Source organism: Coptis chinensis, chromosome 1, assembly GCF_015680905.1.
Source record: "Coptis chinensis isolate HL-2020 chromosome 1, ASM1568090v1, whole genome shotgun sequence".
Lineage (NCBI taxonomy): Eukaryota > Viridiplantae > Streptophyta > Magnoliopsida > Ranunculales > Ranunculaceae > Coptis > Coptis chinensis.
The window spans coordinates 22,961,269-22,969,322 of NC_141456.1; the positions used below are offsets into that span (position 1 = coordinate 22,961,269).

Here is an 8,054-nt window from a genome sequence, read left to right on the forward strand (position 1 = left end):
AGGCTAAGTCCAATGGCCCTGTATCCTCACAAAAGTAGAGTGGGAAGTGGAGGTTTTTATTCCTCATCTGGATAATACTCTCTATATAGAGAGAGTGTTTTTTAGGAATGCGAAGTGCGTTTTACGCGAGATGAAATGGAGTCAAATTGTAAAAACACAAATGGCGCCATTTAAAGTGGAGTAGAATGAGTTTTCTTATTATTTTATTTCGCACGGGTCGAAGTGGTGTCAGAAGAAATTAGATGTTCTCAAACTACGCCAGCTGAAGTGGCGTAATATGATCCGAACCATTAGACACTAAAATTTATTCCCCATCCTCAAAATATTGTTTTTTAGAGGAATGCAGATAGAGAATGGTTGCACAATTGGACTCAGCCTTAGTGCTAAAAAATAGTTTAAGAGTCAAAGTGAAAAAATGAAACAAATTCAGTTGTCATTTTTGCAATTAGGCCTTTTAGTAATTCTCTCATGAAATAATTGGTAGTTGGATGTGAACATAAAATTAAAGAATATGATAATAACAAAACAAGTCCGAGTCTTGCACGGATGCACACTAATACTTCTACGTATTCTAATTCCCTTTTCTACGTGAACGGAACCCTGAACAAGCTGACTTTTGATTATGACTTCTGAGTCAATACTTATGGATATTTTGCTACTCCACACTAAGAACCGATCCAGACCAAACCGATAAAAAATGGTTTGGGTTTTGATAAGTTTGTTTGTTCGCCAACAACCCGAAACCAAACCGAACTGATAAGATATTGGTTTGGTTTCGAGTTTGTCTTCTACTGAACTGATATGAATCCGAACCAATAAAATGACATTTTAATAATATTTATGATTAATTTTGTATATGTGTATCAATTGTGTGGCTATTGAAAAGTTACATATCTGATATGGGTTATTGATATTAACTAACGTCTACGTGTCGGTATTGAGTCAAGTTAAGAACTGTTATGAGTTTCTGCTTTGGTTCCTTTCCTCTTTAAGTCTTTATGAATATCCACCATCTAACTTATTTGTTTTTTGTTTATTTTTAATTTCTTTAAATCATGGATTGGGTTCTTTAATGTGAATCACGGATATTTAGAGGTCTCTTTTGATCTTAACACTCTAGGCTTGGGTTCTCTTTTGTTGTGATCATGTTGATTCATTACCTAGTTTAGTGTGCTTCTATTGCAGCCTTGCATACTTACCTTCCATATGGAGACAATGGGTTTCCGCGCTATTATAGGTACTCTTCTTTAAGCTTGGATGTTGTATTTTTCTCTATTGCACAACTTTCTACTTTATATAGTCCTATCCCATATTGATCTATGATTTCTATTTGTAACGACAACTACTCTCTTACAAGCCTGTATAACCTAATATTTCATTTTTTTTATGTACCTTTATTAAAGATAAGGTTAGTGGTTTCACATGGGTTTTATCTAAAGTAAGAGTCAATGATCATATGATTGGGAAAATATGGGTCGGGACGAGTGCTAGTGTGCCACGATGACAGCCGTGAGTTGGATTAGGCAATAAATAAAATAAAATCAAGTTCTTCATTAATTGGGAAAACCCTTCGTGCTCAAACCTTTCGGTCCTTGGTCTTGCGCATTAAGACCTTCGACATAGTTAGGATCCAATCCTACAGTGTATAAATCGAGGGTCACACTAACCCTTTTGGTCTTCCCCTCCAAGTTACAAAAACTTACAACAGTTCTCAACAAAAAAAAGCTTATGACAACGGTGGATTTAGTTCTCAGCCAGGTACTCATTAATTTCCAGTTTCTCATTTTTAATTTTCAGTTTCCTATTTCCAACTTCATATTGTTTCTTTCTTCGTTCTCATTTTTCTCTCATCAATTTTGCGTTCTTCAAGTTTTTCAAATAGAAAGTTAAAGTTTTGTAATTCCCATTGGTCATGTAAAAAGTTTTGGCCAAGCAACTACATATATATTACACGTATTTAGTAATTGCCACTCAGTTATCGAATTCTGAAAAGTTAGGTTTGTTTAGCTTATTTTTTATTTTCACCATGTTTTTTGGACTTTTTTTGTTAAGATTAATTTAGTAACTGATGATCTTAAGAATTCTGAGTGGGAGTTTTCATTTTTCAATGTTTTATTATTTTACTTTTTTTTTCCCTTGGAATTGATTGGGTCTTCTATTATTTTTACTTAATTTCTAAGAGGGCTTTGCAAGTTTCTTCTTCTAACTGGCAAATATTAGGTTAAATTTTTATTAAAATCAAGTAACTTCAACATTCGTAGAGTATCGGTAGTAACCTGGTGGGTCCTTATTTGCTAATTTGTTTGTTGATGGTGTGTTTCATTCACGTGTTCAACTACAGTTGTTGTGCTTCATGTGTTTTGTTCCTTATTGGGTGGAGGAAACTTTTGATGAGCGAGCCTCTGTGGTAATATAATATATCTCTTCAATCAAATGAAATAGAAATTTTTGTTGACCAGATTTTTGTGTTTCGATTTTGGTATTCAATCAGAATTAAAACTTTGTGCGAAGGTGTGTGTGCTTAGCTAATTTTCGGGTAAACTTTGTGCGAGGGTGTGTCGCTTTCACTCTTGAACTTCATCTTCTCGCATGAATTTGATATTTTTTGAATTAATTTGGTCTATTGGGATGGCTCGAATCTGCTTCTGACTGCGTTCATCTCTTCATTCAAATGAAATAGAAATTTCTGTTGACCAGATTTTCGTGTTTCAATTTTAGTATTCAATCATAATTTAACCTATCTGCAAGGGTGTGTGTGCTAAGCCGTAGGTCTCCTCAAAACAGCTAACAAATAACAAACAATAATCTTAAGCTACTGACTTTGTTAATGCCCAAAAAGTGAGGGGAAACAAAGGTTTAGCTTCTGTATGGGGATAATCATTTTCGGCTATTACACCATGAAAAAAACCAACTACAGCAGTACAACCTATTTTGTTTGGACAAGTTTAGCAGTTTTCCATTTCCATTTTTATTAATTTTTTTGGATCCAATAGAATAATATATTACATTTTGTCTTAGTGATTCTCATTATCCGTTCCCCCTCTTATTGTACTCCTTTTACTATCTACCTAATTTTATTATATGGAGTATACTAATGTTTGGGTTAGCAGTTAGCCTGTAACTTTCTTTTATCTAATGCACTTTTGCACTTTGAGCGGAGGAACATTTCTTAATTTGAGACCTCAAGGGTTGTATTGCAAAAGCAATTCCTTGGGTAGGGTTTGTCTCACTGAAATTGTGAGTTTTATATCCAAACAATTTTTTTCTTTCACTTTATCAATTTGCCTTTATGTAGTACTCTTTTTTATTAGATCCCTATATTTTCATCCTATGGAGTGTGTTAATGTTTATCGTTGATCAAATTTGTATGAGGAAACGCTAGCTGAGATTGAATACACAAGCTAACTGAAACTAAATGGAATAAGGCATTCAAGCATTTCATGTATGCTTTTACTGATTTATATTATAATAATATATCAACTTATATCCGATTCGATGTGTCTTACAATAGGAGCACAAAGAAAGGAGCTGCATGAGCAATTTTGTTGAAGGCTGGGGCAGTGTTATTGATATAGAAAGTTCGGTGCATCATCAGCTAATAGTGTTCCAGTGTGGACCCTAACTGTGGTAATCAAGCATACGGTTAAATTCTCATGTGTAAGAAAAATTGCCTGCGAGCAAAGTTGCAGTGTCTTCTTGAACTTGCTAAATTCTCATGTACATGTTTCGTTCTTCACTTCTCAGAATGTCTTCGAGAATGCGTGCAACCTTTTAGACCCTCAACAATTGTAATTCTATCGACATTCTTATAAAGCACCTGCTTTGACCATGCTTGAGGCGCCTTTTTTGGTTAATTCCGTATACACCAACATCCTTCTTACTAATTGGTTTCGAGCAGAAATTTTTGTTCGGTTACAAAATCTGGCTCACACAAACCATTTTGTTAGTTGCGTGGACAATGTGCAGACGCACCTTCAACAAAATGCTGGTGTCTTTATACTATTTATCAAGTTTTCAGTATGCACCTTCAACACAATTTTGGTGGCTTTAAACTATTTTGCATGTTTTCAGTACCTACTCTATTTCTGCACGTTCTTCTCTCACTGATGAACACCCGATAACACAAGACTATTTATTAAATAATTAAAACCTTTCGCTCAGCTGCGCTTATAACAGAATGCACACGCATTTGTTCCTCTGTTCATATTTGTTTGTTTTTTATTTGCAACGTCGACTTCCCATGTTACAGACACCCAAAAGAATTGTTAATTAGCTTGGCATATTTACCCAGTTTAGTTTTACAGGCTGATCAAAATATATGTTTAGAGTTGGAGAAACACTTTGTTTAAGATAGTGTACTGAAAACCTAAGGCGCCCAATCTCTTTTAAAATCTTACAGAGGCAATATATCATGTTCCGACTGTTGCGGGTTCCTATATTAAAACACATATCTTCAGTTCTTAACGCTTGCCCCCAAACACTTCGTCTCCCCTCCCACTCCAAAATTTTGTTCCTTTCCTCTTCCTCTAATCAAAGTTTTTTAGCAACTCCTACTTGAGTTTTAAATAGCTTTCCACCCATGACTTCCCACTATGTATCGTTACTGAAAGGTCTCCTCACCTACTATAAATACATTGGCGAAATGAGTTCATTACCAGCAAGTTGTTCATAATTCTGTCATCTCATCCATGAGGTTCGTTTTTTCCCCCCACCCGTTTGCCTAATTGAGCAAACCTTATTTTGATATAACGATTTTGTTTATTTGAATGTCCAGATCCTCTAAGCACGAAGTTCCTACAAGTTACCCCGTTAGTTTACTTCCTCATTTCCTAATTACAATTTCATATTGTACTACACACTTAACAATTTCATTCAATTATGCTTTATTCTAATTACATCTTCTTCTTTGACACAATTCATCACAGCCAATGGAAAAGGGCAGCACAATTGCAATTTCTTTCAAACACTTGCTAAATGACGTAACCCATCAGATAGGATTATCACTACCTATCTATGATGCAGTCTTCAAGTTCGGCTGTTACGAATCTTGGGTCGATATACAAACCCTTACATTCATCACTTCTAAGAAGAGATGTTTCGGAGATCCATCTATCAACCAAAATGGTTCTGATGAGGTTGTTGCCCAGAGAGCGATCAAATAACTTCGTTCTATTAACCATTTTGATCTTATTGACTTCAACTCACAGGAACTACGCCAAATGCGACTTCAAAATCAACAGCTCTAAGCCGAGACTCAACAACTCCAGAACCAGAACACTATCCTCCTTCAACAAATTGCAACTCTGCAAACACAACATGTCATTCCTAATGTTATTGTCATTAGTGATGATGAGGAGAGTATTGCTGACGACTCTGACTACATACCATCGTCGATGGACATAGGGGAATAAAGCGACCCTTGAAAAAAAAGAGGATATTAATTCCTTCCTGCCTATCAGTTATTTAGTTTCCCTTTGCTTCCTGGATTGCACAACTACCTTTGCAACTTGCTTTATCTTAACAGGCTTTGTTGATGTTTAATACATTATGGAGTGTCGTTTATATATGCCATGTTTGAACGAACCTCTGTCTATCTCATTCAGCTTTTTCCTCTGTCTATCTTATCAGTGTTGTTTGGCTTTTTTTTTTTTTTTTTTTTCTGTTTCCCTTTTTTTTCCGGTCAATATCAATGTTGTTTGCTTAACACATTCACTTCTTCCAGCAACCAATATATATCTTATACTCAGTAAATTACTGCTACCTACTTCTATTAAACGACTGTGTCTACTTAAGGGAAAATTGACTAAGTCTTTTACCAATACCGAGCCATAAGTCAGGTATACAACTAACCATTTCAGTCACAATCTAGCCAATCCTTTATTATTTTGTTGTCTTTGAGCTCATTAGTCCAACAAGAATAGAGAATGGTATTTTCATTCAGTGGTGATTGTGGTAGCGCATTTATTGAGCTCTTAAACCAATAATCTAAGAAATACGTTATCGCCTAAAAAAACCAAAATTATCGCCACTCTCCAATTGCTCTTGAGAGGCCGCACTGTGTGGCACTTGAGATTGGATTCGTTGCCAGATTAATAATGTTCTTAAAAAATCGTTTACAGCCCAACTTAAACACATAAGTCAATGCTTACAGGATCCGCCCAAAAATGAATGCATCATTCCAAGCAGACCCATGAAAATAAGGTTCCCCAACCAACTCTTTTTTTACAACACATACTAGCATGCACAAACAATCTTTGTTAGGTGCCTCAAAGAAGACCTCGGTTGCTTCCTGTCCCACGCATAACGATTACGCGTCTCTATTAACCAACATTATACGAGCACTGCTAGGCAGACCTTGTTTTTTTACCACCTATTTGCGACACACTGTTTGTTAAACGTTAGTTTGCATTGATACACACGGGTACATGTGTCGAGACAAATCAATGATTATCATTAGTAGGTCGGTTTGGTTGATTAAATTGGTTGTTCTCGGAATCATTACTCACATTATATTCAGTTACATTGCTTTTCAAGCAAATTCATTCTACTTTGTACATGATCTATTATACATAGTATGAAAACTACCACAATTATTACATTAAAAACATTTTTCATTTTTCTTCTTTTGACTCACTTAATCCTATATGTATATGTAACTCCCATACTCATCAATTCTCCACCCTTTTACATTTACTACATTACTTCCTTCCCCTATAAAAAATTACCCTCAATTCTCTTTCAAGCGATAAAACTTGGTATCTATTTCTCATTACCTCGCCATAGAAGCAAGCCTTCTCTTACCAACACCCAGTCCACAGGTACGGTTCCCAATTGCTCTTCTTTTTTGTTCATCTAATTTGTACATTGTCATCTATTTATGTGCTTAATGTTTTGTGACTCTCATATATCTTTTGCAACAAATGTCTTACTTATCAAACGAAGGCCCAGATACAAGCAAGCCACTGTCAACATCCTATGAAGACAACTTTCCAATTTATAAGCCCGAAACTCCACCAGGAATTGTCGGTCTAAACGCAATGATGTATGCTTTTGATCATCTCACCGAGTCACACCTAAACTACCATAAACCAAAACTCAATGTTGAAGAGACCCCTGCCAAAAGCACCAAGACGCCTATCAAAACCTCCTATGATAAAGAATTTAATCGCACTTCCATGGACAACATAGATTAAGTTGTAATACATAACAAGTTAAACCCAATCCTCACTTGCCTCCGTTTCACATTAATAAATTTTTGACTATTTAGTTTTTCAAATACTAATGATTTCCCGATTCAAAATGTTAAATGCATGAAATGTTATTGACCTGTTTCCCAGTGCTATCTATCAAGCCTTGCCAAAATTTTGAGCTTTAACCTAATCTACATGACTCAATATATTGCTTTATGAAGCATCAACTCATCGTCCCTGTAGATCATAACTATACTAACCAGTGACCATATGAATTAACTGCTTTTTTATAATTTGTTGGCACTAATTTTGAACAGTGTGCTATGCCAATCTCTCCCACAGACAACATTTTTCTCCTTTCTTTGGTGCTCTAAGTGCCATCATGATGGCTTGACTGCTGGCGCTAAAACAAAAAAACATTTTGGCACAATATTAGTGTTTCATCATTCTCTAAAAACAACCATTTTTTTGGTTGGGGTTTTCTTGTTGAAATTAGTTGAATGTTTTGTGGTTTCATTAATTTAAGCACTTGCTTTTGACAGCCACAATTAAGGATCAGCATTCAATAGATGTTATATATCTAATATATACCTTTGCACACTAACTGACTTGAGCAGCAAGCTATTGTGTTCAATTTTGGAAGGAGATTCCTCTTCCATATCAGTTACCCCTGAAAGTTATGTCGTGGTTAGGGTTCATGCATACATTGCAATTTTTGCAAAGCAATATTAATGGGCATGCCTTATACTTTTCTCAGCCATGGTGCAGATGTGATATGCCCTTTGTTTTACCTTGACTCAACACATTTCCAACCATGCAGGAAAAAAAATGATCATAAACTATTACCCTAATACAATAACATCA

At 35.5% G+C, this 8,054-nt stretch overlaps 1 long non-coding RNA gene across 1 annotated transcript; it reads left to right on the top strand.

Moving 5' to 3' along the window:
* The first annotated feature begins 1,559 nt into the window (after positions 1 to 1,559).
* Positions 1,560 to 3,829, top strand: LOC147522978 (uncharacterized). Its single transcript, XR_015195801.1, has 2 exons — positions 1,560 to 1,758; positions 3,512 to 3,829. It is a non-coding gene; the product is annotated as an uncharacterized LOC147522978 (long non-coding RNA).
* Positions 3,830 to 8,054: the final 4,225 nt, after the last annotated feature.